This window comes from Neofelis nebulosa, chromosome 3 (assembly GCF_028018385.1).
Source record: "Neofelis nebulosa isolate mNeoNeb1 chromosome 3, mNeoNeb1.pri, whole genome shotgun sequence".
In the NCBI taxonomy this organism is placed as follows: domain Eukaryota; kingdom Metazoa; phylum Chordata; class Mammalia; order Carnivora; family Felidae; genus Neofelis; species Neofelis nebulosa.
This window is the reverse complement of record NC_080784.1, coordinates 124,933,876-124,959,887: the sequence shown is the minus strand read 5'-3', so window position 1 is coordinate 124,959,887 and position 26,012 is coordinate 124,933,876. Positions and strand designations below refer to the sequence as shown.

The 26,012-nt window shown below is 35.7% G+C and overlaps 1 long non-coding RNA gene and 1 other non-coding gene across 2 annotated transcripts; both read left to right on the top strand.

Moving 5' to 3' along the window:
• The first annotated feature begins 67 nt into the window (after positions 1-67).
• Positions 68-25,602, top strand: LOC131507303 (uncharacterized). Its single transcript, XR_009259434.1, has 3 exons — positions 68-179; positions 373-478; positions 25,427-25,602. It is a non-coding gene; the product is annotated as an uncharacterized LOC131507303 (long non-coding RNA).
• On the top strand, positions 6,063-6,167 carry LOC131508209 (U6 spliceosomal RNA). The gene has a single exon (XR_009259917.1). It is a non-coding gene; the product is annotated as a U6 spliceosomal RNA (small nuclear RNA).
• Positions 25,603-26,012: the final 410 nt, after the last annotated feature.

Here is a 26,012-nt window from a genome sequence, read left to right as displayed (position 1 = left end):
GCGGCCGAACTCTCCAAGCATGCGTACTGAGACGCTAGCCCCTCCTCCCACAATCCTTCCCGTCGGAGCTCACCGCGTACTCAGCCGGAGGGCTGGGCGAACCTTGGATCTCCTTTTGAGGCGCCAAGTGTTTCTGGTCCTGGGCTTGTCGGGAAACTCTGGAAAACACGTTAGACTAGGTTAGAGCTCACTTGACCATGATCCCTTTCTGCTATAAACCAGTTAGGGCGTCTGGGAAAAGACTACCAAAAACTATGAAAGAAAAAACCATTCTCTCGAAGCAGAGCCTGGGTTCTGCACGCTCAGCCCCCACTCCCATTCCAAATACATTCACACCCGCAGAGGGAAAACACCTCTGACTTTACCACACAGGTAATCCAAACAATGAAGAGATACTCAGGAAGTGGTGGTGAAAAGAAACGGTTGGAACCCAGGGAGAAAACGAAAAGCTCACCAACTGAAGCAATGCAAAGTTCAGGTAACTGAAAGCTGCTTTTGTTGTCACATGCCAGGCAAGGGCAACATTGACTCCTTACTCTTATTTGTAAAGCAAAGGCTTGAGAAAACAGTCCACCCTCTCTGAACCAATGAGTCGCTTAAGCTTAGGCAGAAAGAACCTGGCTTCTGCAGATGTCTTAAGAAATCTACGTCAGAATCCACCTTATAAGGTGTCTCAGGCTGGGTTTGGGGGTTTTTTGGTTTGTTTTTTTGCTTTTTGTTTTTCGTTTTTCCCAGCAAGAATCCTTTCCAGATTCTAATCACCCTTAAAGGTTGAAATAAGTCCTGCCTTGACTACGCCTTGCCCCCAAATGAGACACAGAACTTTAATTTGTACCTACTACAAATTTTTACAGTATTTTGATTCTGTAGAGCACGATCTGATGTTCAATTCAGTGGGTCATTTAGTATGACAGTTGTTCCAGAGAGATCAGAATGTTCTCCATAAAAGGATAGATGCTTCCCAAGGATGTATCTGTAATACCTCTTTTTTTTTTCCCTACTCAGCTAGCTGAATAATTATTTATTTACTTAAAAAAAAACACATATTGGCATGTACTATAGGTTCAGTACTCTGCTGGACTCTGGGGATACAAAGATGCAGGAAAGTTCAGCCTCTGGGATTCTGTATGGAATGGAGTAGGGATGTGTATTAGCCATAATATGAGGTGATGAGATGTATAAAATCAGAAAAAGAAAATATTGCAGGTCTTTGGAAACCACCTCTCTCTACTAAGAAGCTAGATACTCATCAGTGATCCTTTCTCACTGACTTCATTTTTCTCCTTGCATGCTTACAGACCCCCTCATAGTTTTTTAAAAGTTATTTAAACCTTATTTTCCCAAGGTTCCACAGATACCCACTGAGATCTAGAATACACTTACTATTAGATTTTAGAAAAAAGTCACAGAGGTAAAAAGAGAAAAACCTATATGCTTTGGAGGATAATCCAGTAGTGCTTTTACATTAGCCTTCTATTGGTGGACATTCCTTAAGGACATCATTTTCCCTTGACCCAAACAAGAATCTAAACCCAGAAAGCAAATTCAATTTTAGGCCGTCTTTGCATAGACATGGTGCAGACTGGCAACCTCTTTCTGGCTGTTCATGTCTACCATCGCCTAGCTTACTCTTTCCTTGGACTGATTTGGGTTTGAGATTGGGAATGGAAGTGATAAAGCAGGGTTTATCTGCTTTCTGTCTAATTTGATTTTTGGCCAGTTGAGTCTAACCTAATTTAGACAAAAGGAGTTCTTCATAGAGTCTATCCTAGCTCATTCACAGATCTCTAAAGGAGAGTTTGTGACCTTAAGACCTTTGTACCAGCTAAGAATACAGTGTTTTTCTATCTTTCCTGCCTCCTCACTATACGTTAGTTCCTCAAGGACCTCATAGAAGGATAGCTGATCAATGGCACGACTCTAATGTTACTGGGTCTTGTGGCCAGATCCTATAAAATAACACACCTCTGTATCTAAATGCAGGTACAACCTCTACACTCTTTATAATTTTGTAATACTTGGAGTCTCTCAGAATCTACATTCTTAACATAGTCTTTCTTTAAAAACTTTTTAGTGTGAAAATCCTTCCTGTATTTCCTTGATCACTGTGGCTGTTCTCTTAACCTTTCCCAGCCATTATTTCCCTCTTATGGTTCAACAACAAAAATGATACACCATATTTCAGAACTGGAAGATCTTTTTAGAGCCTGGGTGGCTAAGTAGGTTAAACGTCCAACTCTTGATTTTGGCTCAGGTCAAGATCTCACAGTTTGTGAGTTCAAACACCGCATCAGACTCTGTGCTGACAGGCAGAGCCTCCTTGGGATTCTCTCCCTCTGTCTCTGCCCATCCATCCCCTGCTCATGAGCTCGCTCTCTCTCTCTCTCTCTCTCTCTCTCTCTCTCAAGAATAAGTAAATATTTTTTTAAACTTTTTAAAAGAAAAATCATCTTTAATTGAGAACAGTAAATATTTTTCATTATCTCTCATTGTGGTAAATATTTCCTGAACAGTTTAGAATGAATACGCTACAGAAAAAAAGAAATATATTAACGCAGAATTATAATTGCATATAAGTTCAAAATAAAGAATTTGGCTCAGCATTTCTCAATTCCTGCAAAAATACTTTTAATGCTAATTTACTACCCTATACAACTATTTCTATGGTGTTCATGAGAAATGGAACCTATATTTGAACTAAGATTTACTTGACTACAAAATCTGGAGACTTTTCATTCCTCCACATTGGCTACCACTAGAATAAACTTTAAGATGAAGCTTTATTAAATAAAGTTGATTCTTTATCAAATATGTTAACTGCAATGAAGAACTTCATAGTCACCAATTTTTCCTTATAACATTTTGAGAATTAAGTAGATAACAGGTGACATCTGGAGTATTGCATGAGGTGTGGGAATTCTGCCTTAAATAGTCTTAAATACCTTATAAATATTATCAAGCTGAGTTGAAACTGATTTCTTAAACCCATTATGACTTAGTTTTTCATTGTTTTGCTTTTTGTAAAAATAAAATTCAAATGATAATAAATCACTTAGCATGTATTATACAACTGAATGTATTTGTCAGTGTTATGAGAGGTCACGCTGTAAAATGGTATGCGTTCAGGTTAAAATGGTAAAAATTTTTATTTATATAATAAGCTGAAGCTTACAAAGTATATTTTATGTTCATTATTTTGTTTAATATAAATGTGTTTCTCTAAACTACAGACTTTGGGGGGAGGCACGGGGGGAGAGAGCACAAGCAGGGGAGGGCCAGAGAAAGAGGGGGACAGAGGATCCAAAAGTGGGCTCTGCCTTGACAGGCTGACAGCAGTGAGTCCAATTGGGGCTGAATTCATGAACATCGAGATCATGACCTGAGCCAAAGTCAGCCACTCAACCAGCTGAGCCACCCAGGTGCCCCTAAACTGCAGACTTAATATGATTCTGAAATTACAACATTTCATGAAATATGTTTAAAAATTACAGCACGTTATCAGTGATCACCTGATTTTTTTCACTTACATTTATTGAGCACCTACTATGTGCTTGCACTGTGTGAAGAACCTTATATAAACAATCTAAATAATTTCTCATATAACTCTTGAGGTAGGTTCTATTAATATCTGTTAATATGGTGACAACCATTACATTTTTCACCCAATATCACATAGTTAATGGATAACAGAGCTAGATTTAAAGCCAGTCAGTTTGACTCTAGACCTGTTTTCATAGCCATTATGAGGGAAATGTCCCCAACTGTGCTCTACTATCACACGCAATAATTTTTTTCTCAATTCTTATTTGAGATTGGCTGTATGTTTATTTATTAATATGAAAAAGGAAAGTCCAGAGGTAGTTTTTCAGGAGTGATATAGTGACTTCTTCATGGCAGGGAACCAGGATGCTCTATTATGCTGTTCCATATCTTGATGTGTGCCTCCCAGTCTGACATGAGCTCATGGTCTAAAAATCATTTGCTGGAGTTCCAACCATTATATGCAGCAGGAAGAAAAAATAAAAGTATACATCCCTCCCTTTCAAGGAGGCCTCCTAGAAGAAACACAGAAAATATGTGCTTACATTTCACTGGCCCAAACTATGTCAACAGGCACATGTAGATATAAAAGAGACAGGGAAATGTAGCCTGTTTCTGGGTACCAGGTTGTATTTCTCAGGAGAAAGGAGTCAATGTAAAAAGAAACGCCTCAGTTTTTTCCACAATCACCCTCTTGGGGAACTTTCCCCTCCTTTGATGTCCATGGTACCCTACCTTCCAGGTTCTCAATATACTTTATTGTAAGAGCACCTACTGTCTCCTCTAATTTTTGTTTTTCTCTCATCTTTCTTTCTCTCCCATCCTTTTCTTTTTCCCTTGGTGATGATCCATTCTCAAACCGTGTATCCTCTTTGAGATTCATGCGTTTCAGGTGCCTGCTCAACATTTAAATATAAGTGATCCACCATCACTTCAAATATTCTCAAATCTTAACTCATTTTTTCCTCTGGAATGCCAGATCATCCTCCTAATCTCTTTTCTGTTCAGAAGAGCAGTATCTTCCCATATATAAGCCTTAAACTACTTCTTAGACTACTTCTCTTTGTGCTCCCACATCCAAACAAGTGCCAGTTGTACTGTTTTCATCTCTGTGATCTTTCTGAAATCCACCCCTCACTGAATTCTCACTGTTATTTTGTTGATAGGCTCTCTTACTTATTTGTTGTATTCTAACATTTCAACTGGAATCCTTTTCTAATCTCTCTGTTGCAATTGATCCCACACATATAGTTAGATTAATCTTCCTAAATACAATTTTGAGAATGTCACTCTCATGCTCAAAACTCTCCTATTGCTATGATGTAAGCTTGGCATTGGGTGTTTCAGACAAGCCAGTCTACTTTCAATTTCTCTATCTTCCAGTATCCCCCATTCATACAAGTTACATATTCAACAAACCTTGCCCTTTTCATCTCTGTGCTTCTATTCAGGACTTTATCCCTGCCTGGAAATGCCCTTCCTTCATTTCTTACTATGAATGGTAAACTCTAGAGAACATCACTTTTTAATTACAACATTTAGATAGCACATTTTTTCTTTTTTTTTTAAATTTATACCCGGGGCGCCTGGATGGCGCAGTCGGTTAAGCGTCCGACTTCAGCCAGGTCACGATCTCGCGGTCCGTGTGTTCGAGCCCCGCGTCAGGCTCTGGGCTGATGGCTCAGAGCCTGGAGCCTGTTTACGATTCTGTGTCTCCCTCTCTCTCTTCCCCTCCCCCGTTCATGCTCTGTCTCTCTCTGTCCCAAAAATAAATACAAAACGTTGAAAAAAAAATTTAAAAAAAAAAAAAAAAAAGGACAATTCTAATAAAAATTCTTCATGTATTGGAAATTGAAGGATATCTTTTTAATATAATAAAGAATACTTAAAAAATTAGAAACAGAAAATATTAAATAGCAAAACACTAGAACTATTCCAATTGAAATTAAAAAACAGATGTTTCTATCAAAATCATTAATAATGAATACAATAAAACAAAGTAAATAATGTATTAAATTGGAAAATATATTTTTGCCTTTGTTGTGATCAGATAATAAAATGACACAGGAAAATGTATTAAAATTACCCTAGAATTAATAAGAGAAATAAGCAAAGTAACCGGGTTCAAGTTAAATATATAAAAACCAGTAATTTTTTAATCTATACTAATAAGTAACTAAAAAGGAAATTGTAAAAAAAATCATTTGCAATAATGAAAAAATTATATACATAGAATTATGCAATAGGAAACTCATAGAACCTAAATACAGAAGATGTAAACAATGGAAAGATACCAAAGTTAAATGGGAAGACAATATCATAAAAATATCAATTAGGCTATTGGCCTAAAAATAGACAAATAGATCAAAAGAACTAAAGAAAAATTCCAGAAATTTTTTCCAATATATGTATCCATTTAATATAAGACAAATATATTTTAAGTGAGAAACAAATGAACTCCTTAATAAATTTGGCTGACACAAATGACTACCCAATTTAAACGACAGTAGAATTTACCCCTATATTTCACATTTAAAAAACAGTTTCCAGTTGGAACAATATAGAGAAGATTTGAATGGCCCCTGTGCTAGGATGGCATACAAATCCATGAAGCATTCCATATTTGGGGCCATTAAGGAGGACACTAATTGTGATGAGCACTGGGTGTTATATGTAAGTGACGAATCACTAAATACTACTGCTGAAACCAATACTACACTACACGCTATATGTTAACTAACTTGAATTTAAATACAATCTTAGAAGAAAAAAATAAAAATAATTTCCAGATTTTTTAAGATGTAAATGTAAAACATGGGACATTAAAATTCATGTGTAAAAATCTAGAAAATTATATGTATGGGCAAGGGAGAGCTTAACCCCTAGAGACAAAAACTTAGAGAAAAGATAGTCCTTATATGACAATATCAAAATTTAAAAGGAAATGCATATCAGAATGACGTAAAATACCACTTTTTTAGTCATCATAATGGCAAAGATTTAAAAGACCAATGAAACATTTTCTGGGAAGATGCAAGAAAATATAATTTCATAATGGATAAATGTGAACTATTGCTTTTTTGTAAAGCTATCTGTGAATATGCCATAGATATCCCATAAAACTTAAATACTATATCATAAAATGATATACATACATACTTTTATCCATATATTTAAACAAACTTTGTACTGTGTAAAAAGTAAACAACAATAAAAAATGAAATACCTATTAATGAAGGGAATGACTGAATCATGTCACCATAGAATACTATGCAGACATTTTGAAGATTGAATTAAAGTCATTGCAGTTAGTTGGCATGATTTCCATCAGGTATTGTTAAGAAGAACAAGATTCAGACAAATGTGAGACATCATTTTTCTAAAATCAAGAATTACCCCGCCCCCCAAAACCACTGTACATGTTAAACGTATATGTGCTTGTATATTTATGTATATGATTAAGCATGGAGTAAATATGAAAGGATGCATATTTGGGCATTAATAGATTACCTAAGTTGGGGAAAAAATGTGGGCCAAGGAGGGGAAGAATAAGGAAGGAATAAATAATTATCACATTTATTCATTGTTTATAAAATAAGAGAAATGCTTCAGGATTATTTAATAAAATTTAACATGTGAAACTTTGGTTGAAAGAGACAAAACAGGGGGTGGGGGGAACAGGCAGAACTGTGAAATGTTTATATTGTTTTAATGCCATGAATGAGGTAAAGCAAGAACATGGTGAAAGGTAAATCAGGTCATATTTCCAGTAAAGGTTGCAACACACATGCATATACCATTTGGGCTCATTTGGGAAATATGTATCTTCCCACTTGATTCAAATGATACCTTGATGAGAAAAATCCAATGCCAAAAGAGGTAAACAGTAATTGGAGGCAGAGCCATATGTGGTCTTGTGAGGTCCATCATGGGGAAAGATGTGGAGAGGCAGTTGGAGAGGTTTTACCACAAAAATGTTGGGTCATGAAGGAAATTAAGTTATGTAAAAATGGGTTAAGTGAAGTTTGCATACTGAGGAGTTTCTCAGGAAGGGACAGATAACATGTTTCTATTACTAACTTTGTCCAAAATCAGTCTGCATAATAAATCACCTGCCTGAAAAGAGTGGCAACTGCTTGCTCATTCTTCTGTTGTTACTCTGGAAATTGGGTTTGAGATCCAGACAGATGCTGCAACCTGATCCTTAGATTGCTTTCCCTGTCCTTATCATGGGTTACTCTGGGTTGGGTCCTCCTATAATGGATAGTTCCAGTTAACAATTTACTGATCATATGCTTTTAATGGTGAGAAAATAAGGCACACAAATAACAAATGCAATACTTTTGTTTAAAAAAGTGTGAGTAACATGGTAAGGTATTTAACTTTTTCTTCAAGAAAGTAAAATGAAGACAAAATGAAAAGTCTTTTAAACTGTGATGTGTGCTTTTTAAAGATTAGAGATCAGTAAATTTGACACTTCTCATCATTTAAATTCAGTACATTAAAAATGGAAACTACATGGTAGTGAGGTACAAATCTCATCTGGCTCTGCTTATAAATTGTTGATAAAAAATTTAAGAATATATTTACATGGCATTTTAAAAAGCCTACTGTCTTGCATAATAGTCCCAAAGGAGCTTATTATAGTTTTAGAAGATTCTCCATTATTAGAATTCTGTTTCAGCATTGTACAGTGTTTTACTAAATATATGTATCTATATTCTTCTGTTATGTAGAACATATTAAATTGATTTGCAGTTCTCATTAATTAAGTCTTCTGACTAAAATCTCATACTCTAAAAATAATTACCTTGAATATTATCAGCCTTAAAAAGGAAGGAAACCCTGTCACATGCTTATGACATGGATGAAACTTGAGAACATTATGCTGAGTGAAATAAGACAGTCACAAAAAGACAAATACTATATGATACCACTTATATGAGGTATCTGAAGTAGTCAAATTCATAGAAACAGAAAGAAGAATGGTGGCTGCCAGGAACTGGTAAAGGAGGAAATGGGGAGTTGTTTAATGGATACAGAGATCCATTTGGAAAGATGAAAAAGCTCTGGAGATACCTTGCACAACAACATGAATACACTTAATACTGAACAATAGTTCATTACTTAAACTACTTAACACTAAAAAATAGTTAAGATGGTAACTTTTATGTGTTTTTTTACCATGATTAAAAATAAAAAATAAGGTTATGATCTTAAAATACACAAGTATTTATGAAATTTCAAATGTGTTTGATGAAATATACTTTCTTCTCATGGTTGAAATATAAAGGATTTGTTGGTAACATGTCTTTACCTGGGTGAAGGAAAATTCTACTAAAGCCCAGTAAATAAGGTAACAAGTATTTATTAATTCCTTGTTATAAACAAGATATTGAGAGGTATACAACACATTTTTGTAGATACATAGATAGATGATATAGATATGGATATAGATACAGATACAGTAGTTGGTGCAAGTCCTAAAAACGTTAATAAGTGGCAATTCAAGATACAAAAATGTCAAGAAAATAATAGAAGTCACAAGATGGTGCATGATCAGTAGTTAAAGGAAGGTTACTAGATAAAAGAAATCTTTAGCCTAATTGAACTGGCTGAATAACTAACACAAGTGATATGCATATGTTCCACATATACAGTAGATAGTTGAAGACATTTTTCCTAACATATTTGTGGTTAAAAGGAACTGATATTCATTATGTCACATTTTATACAACTATTTGATAAGATATCTGAATTTATCTTTCTTTGCTTCCTCCTCTACTTTTTTTTTTTTAGCATATGAAAATTAAGTCTCCAAAAGTAATCCAGTAATTCCAAACTCACACAAACCCAAACCTGGATAAATGTGACTCCAAAACTTTCTGTCAAATTAATTTCAGCTACTAGGACATTAAAGTATAATCTTTCATTTTTCTGCCTTCTCCCTCACATTTCCCCGTTTATTCTAATATACCTCGGACACCTCTTTTCCCCTCTTATCAAAACACAAGCACACAAACCCACACACAACTCTGCTTACCCCAGTTCTTGGGATACAGCCTGAGGTGGCAACATAATCAGATAGGAAAAGTAAAGGAGAGAAGAATCTTCGGGCCCCGTTCTTGAAGGTCATCCCATTCGCCACCAACTACCAAGAATCTCATTATCTAGTGGTCTTTTAGTCATTCTTCTTATTCCTACTCTCCACTAATGCACATACTTCACAGAGAATGTTATAATAGGTGTGGTAAACATATCTTAGGAAATCCTTGGAATGACCACACCAATTCCTAGGTATTTGCTAGAATTCTTTCCTGTGCCTGGAGTACACTCTTCCAGTAACGTGTCCTAACTTTATTTTCATTTTTGCACTCATATTTTTATTTGTAATATGTAGGAGTTGGAAAATGATTTCTAGACTCATTTTTTAATCTGTAATATTTAAGATTCTGGAAACAAAATTTTTTTAAAAACAAGTTTTTTCAAAAAGGGCACTAGATGGCACAATTTTACCAATTTATGCTAATAAAGTCATTCATCCTCGTATTAATTCACAAATAAAATAATTTCTTTTTATAAATAGTTACATGTAAATAATTTAATAGGAAACCTGTATAACAATAAAGAGAAAAGTTCTTGACAATATAATATTTCCAATATACCATGTTTTATGGCCTTATTTATGAACATAGCAAGCACAATTCTAGCATTGGATGAATAATTTAACCCAGAGAGAACAGCCATCTCTATAGTGAAATACACCAAAAACCTATGGATGTTTAACATTCATGTCTATCAAATGTATATTTTTATAGTATTACTAATACATAATAAAACACTATAATACAGTAAAGTGGACTGATAATTCCACTGACTTTGAATGCTTAAAATCAGATGCTAGTGAATGTTTCTTACTTCACTGCTTGCCTTAAGCTCATTATATCCAGTTAGGAACCTTGTCTCCTCATGCTTAAAAATGAATAAATTCATCCAGTAACAATAGAAAATGACTAAGGTCTATTCAATTTAGTAGCCACTTGACCTTTTATTTGCTAAAAGTACCATATTTAGAGCAAAAGTCCCAGATCTATCTAATGTTTTCACTATCACTTCATTTTCTGGAATTATTTATATGTCACAAAGTTTATCAGTTCTTGAACTGTATCTTGACATACAGGACAGCACATCAGCCAAACAAACAGAATGTACACCTCACCTGGACAATCTCCCAACCCTGGCTCAGGTTCTTGGAGAAGTCTTGCCTAATTACCTAGTGTATACTTCCACCAGATGGTACAATCAACTGTGGTAAATCCTTATTTAAGAGACTAATAGGGAAATGTCTCTACTTTTGCCTAATGAAAAAGTTATCCTGTTTAGAGGAAAGTCATCATCATGGACAAAAGAAACAGCTTCTAGAGGATCACATATGAAAAGAGGAGTAGGGAAAATGACATCTACATTGTTAGCTACACTGGGCTACTCTAAATATTAACAGAGTAAATATAGCCAAATTGCCCTTATATTTCAACAAACCAGGCAAAGCAGTGTGGTGAATGGCCTGAGGGAGTAAGAGAACAAGAAGTTGGATAATTACTAGAGAGGACCTCTTGAAGCAATACTGGAGATCCTTGAAAGTTAATGATTCCATGAATAGCTCATCAATGGTAATGCTAAGTGGACAATGATTTCTTATAGAAAGTTGTTCCCAGACATCAAAGATGACTTACCCTATAACCGCTGAACAAATATCAGCAGTATCTGCCAAATTCTACTACATGTTTTACATAAAGACATGAAAGAAATTCCAAATTTGAAACCATAACACTGTTGCCAACCATCAGCCCAACAAGTTAATCAGCTGTCTAAGATCGGTTACCATGATAGGATAGGAAAGATAGATTCTGTTCTTTTTGTTCTTAAATGCTAGGCTTCACTTCAAAAAGTCTTTTTTCTCTTCCCTTAAAATAATGTTTAACTGATATTGTAACCAATGTGTACTACCCACTGTGATAAATAAGGAGGAAAATAGAGTAATAACAGGATATACTGTTCTTCGTAAGAAATGTGTGTATGTATGTATATATATAGGGAGAGAGAGGGCGAGAGAGAGAGGGAGACTAGAGAGAATATATGAGCCCTTTTAGCACTTCTCAAGAGAAACATTATAATGTGAGTACATAGTGGACATTATTGTTTATTCCCCAACATGTCCATTCCACCGCAGAAAACTATCTGAGTAAACAATGGTAATTCATTCCCTTTGACAATGATTAATTCAGAAAGGGTTTGTGACCCAACTATGGCTATTGTAGGCATAATTCTAAAATGAGTCCTTAAAGATTTCTCACCCTAATCCCTGAAGCCTATGAACATGGTGAGATGTCACTTTCATGCTTGTGTTCTCTTCTTTGGCACAGTCTTAAGAAAGAGAAATTATCTAGGCAAGCTTAAAATCTAATCACACCAGCTCTAAAAAGCAGAGGGGTTTCTTCAGATGATAGCAAAAAAAGTCAGAGATGGGGCACCTGGGTGGCTCAGTTGGTTGAGCGTTCGACTTTGGTTCAGGTCATGATCTCAAGTTCAAGCCCCACATCGGGCTCTGTGCTGACAGCTCAGAGCCTGGAGCCTGCTTTTAGATTCTGTGTCTCCCTCTCTCTCTGCCCCTTCCCTGCTCTCTCTCTCTCTCTCTCTCTCTCTCTCTCAAAAATGAATAAACATTTAAAAATTTTTTAAAAAGAAAGAGATTCAAAACAATAGGATAGAAGAGAACCACTTGACGAGGAATGCAGACAGCCCCAAATTACTCAGATCCACCCCTTAGCTAATAGCCAGCAAGGAAATGAGGATGTTGGTCTTATTACCACAGGGAACTAGATTTTGTGAACAATCTGAATGAGCTTGGAAGTGAGTTTTTCCTCAACTCTTCCAGAAAGAAGCCCAGCATCCTCTACAAACTGGACATTAGCCTTGTGAGTTTCTAAACACAGAACCCAGTAGAGCCCACCCAGATTTCTATCCTATAGAACTATAAGATGACAAATGAATGTTGCTATAAGCTACTAAGTTTGTGGCCATTTGTTACGACAGCAATAACAAATTAATCCAGTGGCCAAAGAATTGTAAAATATAGTCTACTAGTGATTCTGAGGAAATTGTATTTCTACAAGAGAGCCACAGGACAAAATGGTGTCTCTTCTTTTTTTGAATGTTACTATGTCTAGTCCTAATGGGCAGAACTAATTTGTGGATATATAGAATTATGTTGTTGAAATTCCTAAAACTAAATCATCCTTAAAATCACAGAATAAATGTACTTGATAATAATGTACGGGACATAAGCATATTAGAAAATAGAGTAAACCTATGTCTTCATGCTACTGAAGAGACTAACCTTGGAGCTGACCCTACTTCAGGAATAACAGATATGTGAGATAATCTTTTTGTTGTTTAAGCCAGTTGGAGGGAAGATTTCCGTTAGGGACAAAATATTTTAACTGATAAGACATTGATATAAAACTAGTATAGTTACATCTGGAGACCCAGTGTTAAGTAAAAGAACACTGAAATGAGAGACTTGAGATAACATATATCCAGCCGTAGTTATGTATTTATTTAATTTCTCATACATTTATGAAAGTATTTAATTTTCTCCCCTTTTTAATTTATATATCTAATGAAATAGAAAACATTGAAAAGAAGATTATATGGGAGAGATTTCTGTGATGACATGAAAAATTTATACCTAATATCAATACAGCTTGTTAAGAAATTTCAAGTTTGGCCAACAAAAGTGATGCTTTATTTCCATGTTGTGAAATACCAAAACATTGCCAATACATAGAAATTTGTAACTAGTTAGTTATCTAAGTATGAAAGGAGGTATCGAGATTGGGATAGAGATTTGGAAGTCAGCATATGAGAGGTGCCTGGGTGGCTCAGTCAGTTGAGTGGCTGACTTTGGCTCAGGTCATGATCTCACAGTTTATGAGTTCAAGCCACACGTTGGCCTCTGCACTGGTAGCACAGAGCCTGCTTGAGATTCTCTCTCTTACCTCTCTCTCTGCCCCTTCCCCACTCATGCTTTTTCTCCCTCAAAATAAACTTTAAAAAAAAAAGGGAAGAGAGATTAATGGTCACCCAACATAAGACAAAAAGAGACAAACAGTGCCTGAAGATAGGAAGAACCCTCAGACACAACTAAGATTAAAGACCTGTAGGCAAAAGAGGAGGATCCTGTGAATGAAAATAATAAAATTGTTTAGGCATATGTGATTAGAATCAGAATAAATAATGTCAGGAAAGCTAAAAGCATAGAGGATGGAGCTTTGAGACCTGTTTGTCCAACAATCAGAAGTAGAAGAGAGATTTAGTAAGATAAAGATTGAAGTGGATTGTCTGAATTTGGCATTTTTAATGCATTATTTATTTCAGTACAGATAATCTCAGTCATGGGGTGAAGAAGGTGGGGGATAAGCAGAAGCCAGATTGCTGTGAGTTGAGCAGTGGGAGGAACACTTCATCTCCTGAGACTGGAGGGAAGGAAATAAGGATCAATGCAGATGTTTATCACAATGGAAATATGCAAATGAAGGCACATGGAAATAATACAACAGCAGGGTACCTAAGCTCAAGTGAAGTAATTACAAGGAGAACAATGCTCAAAAGATTTCCTAAAACACCATCTTACACAATCAGAATAGTTATCGATGTCCAGAATATGATACCAACCTCAGTGTAGCTATAAGTAAAACATTAATTTACTTTCTGCAGTTGTCAGTACAGAATGCTACTGGGGGTGTTCTCTAAAGAATTTGGATATGAGTTAAATAAAATTGTCTTCAAAGAATAAAACTATGTACTTACATGTAATTCATTTATAGGCAAAGTCACCTGAAAGACAGAATTCTTGCCAAGTCAAGCCTGCAATATTTGAGGTAACTTATTGAATATATTAACATAGCTAATGAAAGAATGTATCCATAAAAAAGGGAAGGAAGTATTGATTGGCTATGGAAGGAAATAAAAAGCAAATCACTCAGGCAAAGCCACCCCAATACAGAGATGAATATTTTTGTCTTGCTGGCCAGGCTATTCCTGGTGGGAAGACCAATAGAGAAAATATATGCACAAAAATTATTATAATTCAACCTATAGAGTACCATGGTAATTAAGAGGAAAGGAGGTAACTTCTAATTGATCAGTGATATATGAGGACTGAAGCAAGGAAGAATGAAATGTCAGGAATATGGAAGAATTTGCTATTGTTCTATAATTTTTTCATTTCTGTGTTTTATTTTCTCAACCAAGTTACCAAGTTCGTTCTGGTCAGGGACTCATAGATCGCAAAACAAAAAACAAAACCAAACAAAATCTCAACACCACTTGCTCTAGAGTAGGATTACAACTAAACTCCTACAGGTTTGCCAGCAAATATGTAGAATATACTCTTTCCAATGACCTCATGGGAATTTCTGTCAACTTGGCACCTCATATGGAATAGTATCAAAGCTCTTACTTCTGGGGTGCTGGCTGGCTCAGTGGGTAGAGTATGTAACTCTTATCTCAGGTTTATGAGTTCAAGCCCCACATTGGATGTAAAGTTTACTGGAAAAAAAAAAAGTAGAAGAAGAAGAAGAAGAAGAAGAAGCAGCTTACTTCTGATTTCCAGAGCAGGTTTACAAAGTACATAGAGCTACTTACAGTTGATATCTTGAGGCCATGAAAAGAAGTGGCAAGTAATTAAGCCAAAGTTATGCAACCTGTGAGATCAAAGACCCACCACAAAGATAGGACAGGACAATCTTCATGTACCAAATATTTGTTACGGATCTGCTGAATGCTAGGTCTTGATCTAGGCACTACAGAAACAGAGACATAAGAACACATTATCCTTAGTGTTAAGGACATGACAGTCTAATGCAGAGATAAGTGAACTACAGCCCATATTCCATACTCCATTCACTGCCTGTTTTTACAATAAAGTTTTATTGTAACAGTCACACATTCATTTTCATATTATTGATGAATGCTTTCCAGCTACAACAGAGCTAGATAGTTGCAAAAACAAGCCATATAGCCTTCAAAACTATATATATATATATATATATATATATATATATATATATATATTACAGTTTTTCTAATGAAATAAGTTGCAGACATCATTCCCCTTAACCCCTAAATGCTTCAGTTTATATTTTCTAACAAGGGAATTCACTCACATAACCATAATAAAATGATCAAAATCAGGACATTTAACCTTGAACAATATTATTTAAATTGAAATTTTACCAGTTGTTCTTATGTTCTTATTTCATTTATAGCAAAAAAAAAAAAAAAATCTGGTGCAGAATCCAGTCTGGATTACACTTTACATTTAGTGTTTATGTCTCTTTTGTCTCTTCTTTACCCTAAAATAATTCATTAGTCAGGGAGCCTGGGTGGCTCAGTCAGTTAAGTGTCCAACTTCAGCTCAGGTCATGATCTCACAGGTTGTGGGTCTGAGCCCCGCATCAGGCTTTGTGCTGACAGCTCAGAGCCTGGAGCCAGCTACAGATTCTATGTGTCCATCTCTCTCTGCCCCTCTCCTACTCTCTCTCTCTCTCTCTCTCTCTCTCTCTCTCTCTTTCTCTCTCAAAAGTACATAAATATTAAAGTTTTTTTAATAAGTCATTAGTTTTTCATGATATTGATATTTTTTTAAGAGTATATAGACCAGTTATACATCCTCACTTTCGGTTCATCTAATGATTAGATTCAGGGTATGCATTTTTGTTTTTTTTTTTTTAAATTTTTTTTTTCAACGCTTTTTATTTATTTTTGGGACAGAGAGAGACAGAGCATGAATGGGGGAGGGGCAGAGAGAGAGGGACACACAGAATCGGAAACAGGCTCCAGGCTCCGAGCCATCAGCCCAGAGCCTGACGCGGGGCTCGAACTCACGGACCGCGAGATCGTGACCTGGCTGAAGTCGGACGCTTAACCGACTGCGCCACCCAGGCGCCCCCAGGGTATGCATTTTTGGCAGGAATACTATGAATGTGATCCTGTGTTCTTACCAGTATTTCACATCACAAGGCACATGATGTTGACTTTTCCCACTATTTATGATGTTAACTTTTTAAATGTTTGTTTATTTATTTTTGAGAGATAGAGCACAAACTAGAGAGGAGAAGAGAGAGACAGAGGGAGACACAGAATATGAAGCAGGCTCTGAGCTCTGAGCTGTCAACACAGAGCCCAATGCAGGGCTCGAACCCAAAAACTGTGAGATCATGACTGAGCCAAGGTCAGACACTTAACTGACTGAGCCACCCAGACACCCTGGTGATGTTAACTTTGACTGCTCAGTTAAGGTGACGTTTGCCAAGTTTCTTCATTATAAACATATTACTTTTCTTTCTGTAATTAATTAGTAATTTGTGATTAGAAACTTTGAGACCATGTAGATATCCTATTCTTTATCAATGGGATAGTTTCAGTACCCATTGTTGATTCATACCTGAATCAGTTGTCACCTAATAATAGATTTTTTACTTCCCATTGGAGAGGAATAGTCAAAAAGGCAATGGGCAGACTCCTTAAACTCATAGTATCATCTGCCCCTGACAGACAGTTGAACTAAAAACTTCAGGTACCTTTTAGACCAAAAATGAGAATTAAGTTGGAGACTTTAAAGGAAGCAGATATGTCAAATGTATTAGAACCTGCTGCTATTATAGCTATCACAGCCATTAATGAGAAGAGGCCCGCATACTAGTTTAGAATGATTTATTAAATAGTTAAGCTCTACCTGAAAGGAAAACTTACGTATATATCCCTGATTTGTGGATTTCTCAGACAAATCAAAGAAAACAGAAAGAAATATTAGGACCAAACATTTAACTTAAGATGATTTTTGTCTTAAACTTTATCAAAAACAAAGTGACACAGTTATAGGATCAGCATGAATTTAACTCAGATTGAGAAGGGGCTTATCCATGGTTTGTGCTCAGAAAGAAAAGGAGGATATTGTAGGTGAGGGAAAATCTTTTCTTCTACCCATCTTAGTTTTTCTAGCTATGGTCCTGCAAATTAGACTGATCAAAAACAGATTAATAAGAGAAAAACAAGGTTATTAACATGTGCAAAGTGCATATACACAGGGGAGTACTCAGTGATGGGTAAACCCCAAATGACTGGTTGGAACTTGAGTTTAAATACCACCCAAGAAAAAGGAGTTTGGGGCATTTGAGAAGGGGAGGCCAGTTATGTGAAAGTGACTAAGAAAAGTATGGTACACAGGGATTGTTGGATGAGATTTGTTATGCAGATTAAAATTGGTGCCTTCTCGAATGGCCAGTTGTTAAAGGTCCTCCTCTTATTGGTAGGAGAGATTGAGGACATCTCTAGAAATAAACATTTCCTTTATATAGCATGGTATGTTAACCAACTGAAATTAAAAACTTAAAAAAAAAGAATTTCCTTTATAAATGTAATTTCCTTTACAATAATAAAACTTGTGTCCTGTTTTTAGGGCTTTTCCTGCATCTGCTAGTTTTCAATGGCCTTTACTTCAAAATAATCCATATGCCAAAGAGGTGTATTTTGTGGTGGCATATTTGGATACTCCTCAATATTTATAAGGGACTAGGAATTCTACTGGTTCCTGCAGTAGTGGGAAGAGAATCCATCTCAAGCTGCCAGAACCTAGTTTTGCAAATAGAGTTCGATGTTCTTTACTCTTTCCCTCCATGAGATGGGTAGCAAAGAACATGCCTACAAGGCTTCTTCAGGTCATACCCAGTATTTTAGGCAAAGCATGATGCTGGAAAACTATAAAGGATTGACACAAATGAGATGACCTTGAGAAATTTTAGGGATAAATATTATTCAATTTTTTTCAATTTGTTTTTATTGTGGTAAAATACATATGATGTAAAATTTACCATCTTGATAATTATTAAATGTACAGTTCAATGGTATTAGATACATTCAAAATGTTTGTTGTGCAGCCATCACCACTATCTATCTCTATAACTCTTTTTATTTTGTAAACCTGAAACTCTATACTCATTAAAAACAAAAACAAACAAACAAAAACAAACAAACAAAAACAAAACTCTTCATTAGCCCCTTCCCCTAGCCGCTGGAAATCACCATTCTACTTTCTGTACAATGGCTTTGACTACTCTAAGTATTTTATGTCAGTGAAATCATATAGTACTGTCTTTTTGTGACTGGCCTATTTTATTTAGTATAATGTACTCAAGGTTAATCCATGTTGTAGCATGTGTCAAAATCTCCTTACTTTTTAAGGCTGAATAATATTTCATTGTATATGTGTACAACATGTTGCTTATCCATTCATCAGTTGATGGACACATGGGTTGCTTCCACATTTTAGCTATTGTGAATAATGCTGCATCATACATGGGTATACAAATATCTCTGAGATTTTGCTTCCAATTCTTTTGGATATATACATAGAAGTAGAATTGCTGGATCATATAGTAATTCTATTTTTAACTTTTTGAGAAACCATCATACTGTTTCCACAGAAGTTGTCCCATTTTAGACTTCTACCAATAATGTACCAGGGTTCTAATTTCTTCAAATCTTAACAGCCATCATAATGGATATGAGATAGGATTTCATTATAGTTTTGATTTGCATTTACCTAATGATTGATTATGTTGAGCATCTTTTCATATGCTTATTGTCCATTTGTAATCTTTCTTGGAGAGATGTCTATTCAAATTCTTCACTCATTTTTGCATTGCATTGTTTGGTTTGCTATTTACTGAGTTTCAGGAGTTCTCAATGTCGTCTGGGTATTAATCCTTTATCAGATATGATTGCTAAATATTTTCACCCATTCTGTGTGTTCCCTTTTTACTCTGTTAATATTGTCTTTTGATGCATTATTTTTTTAAAATTTTACAAAGTTCGGGGCGCCTGGGTGGCGCAGTCGGTTAAGCGTCCGACTTCAGCCAGGTCACGATCTCGCGGTCCGTGAGTTCGAGCCCCGCGTCAGGCTCTGGGCTGACGGCTCGGAGCCTGGAGCCTGTTTCCGATTCTGTGTCTCCCTCTCTCTCTGCCCCTCCCCCGTTCATGCTCTGTCTCTCTCTGTCCCAAAAATAAATTAAAAATGTTGAAAAAAAAAAAAAATTAAAATTTTACAAAGTTCAATTTGTCTTTTTTTTTTTTATGTTTTGTGATCTTGGTGTCATATCCAAGAAATCATTGCCAAATCTAATACTGTGAAGCTTTTGCCCTGTTTTCTTCTGAAAGTTTTTAGTTTTCAGTTTTACATTTAGATCTTTGATCCATTTTCAATTACATTTTGTATATGGTTGGGTAAGGGTCCAACTTCATTCTTTTGCATACGGATATCCAGTTTTAGCAACACCATTTATTGGAAAGATTGTCCTTCCGTTGAATGGTCTTGGTACCCTTGTCAAGAATCAGTGAACCATATATAAGAAGGTTTATTTCTGGGCTATCAATTCTATTTCATTGATAATTATGTCTGTCTTTATGCCAGTACCATGCTGCTTGGATTACTGTTGCTTTATAATAAGTGTTGAAGTCAAGAAATGTGAGTCCTCTAGCTTTGTTCTCCTTTTTCAAGATTGTTTTGGCTACTTGGGATCCCTTGAGATTTGATATGAATTTTAGGATGGGTTTTTCTATTTCTGCAAAAAACATTGCTAGGATATTGATAGGGATTGCATTGAATCTGTAGATTTCTTTGGGTGGTATTTACATCTTAACAAAATAAGTCCTCCAATCCATGAACATGGGGTGTGTTTCCATTTATTTATGTCTCCTTAATTTCTTTTGGCAATGTTTTATAGTTGTCATTGTACAAATCTTTCATGTTCTTGGTTGATTCCTAAGTGTTTTATTCTTTTTGGTGTTATTATAAATGAAATTGCTTGCATAATTTCCTTTTCAGATTGTTCATTGTTAATGTATAGAAATGCATCTTATTTTTATGTGTTGACATTGTATCCTGCTACTTTGTAGAATTTATTAGTTCTAATGGGTTTTTTTTGTAGAATCTTTAGAGTTTTCCACATATATGATCATATCATCTGCAAACAGAGATAATTTTACTTCTTCCTTTTCAATTTGGGTGCCTTGTATTACTTTTTCTTGCCTAATTTCTCTGGTTAAAACTTTTGATGCAATTAACTCATAGTTTTAAAGAAGTTTCATAACTTCATAAATTCTTCATTGCTTATTAAAAGGCTTAGGTTGTTTTGTTTTGTTTTGGTTTGGTTTTTCAGACCTTGTCATTAGTCAAGCACTCTTAAGAGTTGGAGGCAGTGCTAGGGAGTAAAAAAAGTAAAGTATTTCAGATATCGTTCAGAGCCATCAATCAAAGGACACCCTCACATGTGCTCGGGAGAGCTTAAATAAGCAAGAGTTTTCTGCATTGATCTTTTTGACTAAACCCATAAAGTCAACTCATAATCCAGTATAAAGGAGTATTATATTTAAAACAATTTGTAGAATGAGAATTAATAATCATAGAGTGCATAATCTATGAGTTAGCACTATATAATCTTTAGAAGAATCATGTATGGTTTTATTTACAAAAGAGAAAACTAAACTTCAAAAACATCGAGTGACTTATAAGTTACAGGGCTAAGATAAAAGCCCAGTTCTGAATCTAGAATCCTTTTCACAGTGCTACAGTGCTTATGTATTACTCTTATACTAGCAGGTATTTGTTTGAGAACAACCAAGAAAAGGAAATGACTGAGGTCAAAATAATTTATAAAGTGAATTTAAAATGCTTTTTGTACAACTTTCAAATTTGAGTTTTGGTTGTAAGAACTTTCAGTTCATGAAAAGAAATTGTTCCATACACCACTGCAATAGTACTAATAGCTATTAAATACTAATAGTTATGTCTAGTTATTATTGCTGTAGAACACCCAGTAGCTTCTCTACAGTAAAGGCATTTAACAGGGATGGAATTCATCAAACTCAGAGTAACTACACAGATATAAAAACTAAAGAATGCAAAAATTAAAATAAGACGTGCTACAGTAATGGGATTGTGTATGATTTCACTTTCTTTTAACAAATAAAAATCACTGCCATGGGCCACAGGCAGCCGATCAGGCAAGTCAGGGTGGCCTTGTGGCCCTGGAAGGAGGGCCCTTCTCCCTCAGCTCTGGGAGCCTTCCCTGGCCCCAGCTGTCAGCTCCCCACCCCTCCCCCCCACCCCTCCTCCCCCACCTTCCCCCACCCACCCCCACCCCCACCCCCTCCCCGAGCCCAAGGTGGAGTGCAGGGATGGGACACCAAACTGGGTCTCAGGATTCTGACCTTCAAGAAAATCCTTCCATGATTGGACAGGACCCCTGGGGTAAACATTGCAAACCTTCAACCTATTCACTATTACGTCTTCAAAAATGAATCACCGTTGGAACAAAAGCTAAGAGAATTAAGACAAGAAACACAAGAATGGAACCAAGAGTTCTGGGAAAACCAGAATTTGACATTTTGTAAGGAAACAGAAGAATTTATTTGCTCAAGACTGAAAGTTAAAGGCCTGGAACTGAGAGCCAGATCAGGTCAAAATGCAACATTTGACCAGAAAAAATGGCTGACTTTTACAAGGAATTTTTAAGTAAAAATTTTCAGAAGCACATGTATTATAACAGTGGAGCAGCCATCACTGTGTGCCTCTGCCAGATGCAGGAGGAGGTGCTGAGTTGTACAGCACCTGTGAGGTATTCTTACCAAAAAAATGGAGTGAAATCTAGTGAGACCTCCAAACTCAATACCAGTTCACAGGAAAAAGAGACTGGTAGAAGTATAATTTTGCTATCACCTTCTTCATGGGAAAAGTGACCCTGGAGAGGGTTTGGAACAAGCTTACACCAAACAAAAGAAGACCAGCACTTAGAAGCCTACCCTGAACCACCCACCGATGTCCAAGTTTCCAGGAGAAGCAGCTATTTTGGGAGTTCATTTACAAGGGCTCTAAAAACCTGTTAGGGAACTGAGTCCTACACCTTTTTTATGGGGGCCCCTTGGCTTATGTCAGCACAGGGTGGACTGGAAGAGGAGTCCTGGTAAGCAGGGGGCCATGTGACTCTGTCCCCACTGTGGATTCCAAGCTGGTCCTGGGTCACAGACATGATATCAAATAAAACCCAAGCACTGTGTAAAAATAAATAAGTAAATAAATAAAAGTAATTTGTCGCTATTATCATGGTTATTTTTAATAAGTAAACATCAGGGAGAAAAATACTTCTATGGAATTTGCTTGTGAATTGCTCTTCTAGCCTCATTAAAAAAATTATTTTCCTAAGCCTCGGAACTAATTGAATTCTGAATAAACTTACTCCATTACTTGGAATTAATTTTTTGGACTCTTTTTACAATGCAAATCTTTTGGTCTATGCTGAATCAGTAAATTCTGTTTCCCAGGCAACTTTGTGTAAATCAAAGCTGAAGGTCAGACCAAAATTAATGCATTACATTAAAGTAAAATAGGATTGCTTTGCATTTCAATTGACGCTATTTGGTTTTGTGTGGTTAAATGTCCCTACTACCACTGTTTAATTCTAGGTAGCTTGAATCTCTTGTACATTTTATGTATAAAACATTTTATGAAAGAAAAATTACATTTTAAAAATTAAACAGGAGTGAAACACAAGAATTAATCCAGTGATAAATTTTCATCTTCATTAGTAATGAAAGACATTGAAATCCAATTAACAATGAAATGATTTTGCTCACCTATCAAGTAAGCAGATTTAGAAAATAATGCTCAGTACCAGTAACAGTACAGAGAAATGTTTCCTATTTTGGCTCCACATCTCTACGGCCTCCTAATTCAGGTCCTCATTATCTCCTGCTGGAACAATCTCAGTAATTCCCTTCTAAATTGTCTGCCTGATCCCAGTCTTGGATTTCTTAAGTCCAGGCTCCACACTGCAGCTTGATAAATCTATTTAAAATATAATTCTAACCATATCATTGCATGTGTTTCTCAGCCTCTCAGTTTCCAGGGTGGAATAGTTAATGACGTACAGCATCTGTAAAGAAATTGCTAAATGTGTGGTTGCAGTTCAATTTTGCCATGGTTAGTATAGACAATAAAAAACTCACTAAATCTAAGATTTGTTCCTCTGATACCCACAGGAAACCAAATTAGAATTATAATGTTTGCGTAGTAAGCCTGGAATTAGAATAGGGACCTGAGTTGTACAATTCAAATGGTTAAAGGAAACAAGTTTAAAAAGCTTGGATCTTTCACCTCCCTAGCCATTTTCATCAGTAGGAGATTCTCTGCTTGGACAGTGCTTCATAGGGATATGTGCAACTTTTCATTTTGGGGTTCCATATCTTGTACTCCAAAAAGAACTTACCTTTCTATTTTTGTAGGGGAGGAAGAACTTTTTCTCTACCCTCTTAGGGTCTCCAACTGGGCTTGACATAAACTGACAGAAGACAGATTAACAGAGAAAAGCATACAAAATTTCATGCATATTTTCATATGTACATGGTACTTAGTCTTCATTGGAAAATTAAAACACAAAAAGCTGTTAAGCCTGGGTGCTTACATACCAGGTTGATTGAACAAAGTACAGTAAAACCTTGGTTTGTGAGCATAATTCATTCCAGAAGCTTGATTGTAATCCAAAGCACTTATAGGTCAAAGCCAATGTCAAGAACCATTGGCTCAGCTGTGGTCATGTGATGCTCAGCATCACGTACTACTTGTATTATAAGATATTGCTTATTTTCAAGATAAAATTTATTAGAAATGTTTGCTTTTCTTATGGAACACTCACAGAACAAGTTACTTGTAATCCAAGGTTTTATTGTATAGTAATTATGGAAAACTATCTAAAATATATGGGGAAACTAAAGGAAGATGAGGGTTATTTCAACAAGATTTGTTTGTACAGATTCTTCTCAGCCTTGAGCTCCCTCTCTGGAGATGAGAATTTTCTTTCCCTCCAGGTGCAGGAAAGGGCTGCTTTTGCATGGGAGTTTTCTCTCTTGTTTTCAGGGAGAAAAGGAAAGATCATAGCGCCTTTCTTGCACCTATTGTTTTTCAAGTAACTTTAGCTCAAAATAGTCAATATACCAAGTCAGCATATGTTGGGATGGCAAGTTCTGAAAACCTTCATTTACATTATCTCTCTAAAAAAGGTATAATACCACTGCTTAAGTTTTATTTATTAAAGTTTAATCACTTCCCAGACTTGCTCCTCAAGATTATTTTGATTAGGGTTGGAGGTATTCCCAAACCCTTTAGTCCTAGAGTCCTATACAGTCCCCAGGCTTTTTACTACAAAGTCACTAATTTAAGCAAATGTTTGAGTACCTATTCTATGCCAAGCACTTTTTGATGTTCTGGAAATAACCTATGACCTAGACAGACACTATTTCTGTTTTTTGAAAAATGCTATAAAAGTAGTTTTCCCAGGGAGCAATCTTACTTTTTCTTATTGTTAAGTTCTTGGGTAGCCTCTCACTGTTGTCACTATTCCCAAAAATAGATCATTGGGAAGTTTATTAAAACTTTAAATAATCATTTTATATAATAAATAATAATTTCCCAATTATCTATCATATATTGGCTTTTCTTAAAATATAGCAGTGAGGATGATCCTAACTTTTCTATTCCTCTTAAATTTAACAGTAGATAACTTTAGATAACATGTGTAGAATAGGCATTGCCGTTAATTCATGTTAAAGAGTTTGAATTAGGGGCATAGAATTTGAAAGTTGTCATTAAATTATTTGCTACATTCACATACTTCTCTCATTCTTCCCTCACCTGACAGTGTTGAACTTTCACCTGAGCCCTGTGTTTTGAGCAGCGATGGTTAAGAAATCCTTGTACCCTTTTGTGTTCCAGGAAATGACTGTCCTCAAAGCACAAACTTGGCCTCACATATTCCAAGATGTCTTCATCCTTCCTCATAACTCCCATATTGCAGATGACTAATTTGTTTACCTACCACTATAAAGCCCCCAGACTCCCCCCTTTTTCTTTGACATATTCGTCATTAATAAATTTTCTCTCTAATGCAATCATTCATATGCAATCATCTCTTGAACTGTCCAGTAAAATTTGTCTTTTACACACCAAATCATAATGCTCAGTGCTACCTTAACACAAACTTCACTGGGTTTTTATGAGAATTAAATGATTTAGTATTTGTGTAACATTTTAAATGATGTCAGAAATCTAGTATGTGTTCAACAATGTATTATCTGTAATACCTGTATTATCTATTACTATCATCATTATTTAATTGATGTTAATTCCTAATCAATGTTAGCAAAAAACTATTTTTCAAATTGTTAAAGAAAAATTATTCATGATACTTGTTTAAGATAGTAAGGCAGACCTAATTCCAAGTGGACCATTGCAGTGTTATAGGGATAATGCAATGGGTCTCACAGTAGGGGAGAGAGATTGGACTCAACTCCCAATATAG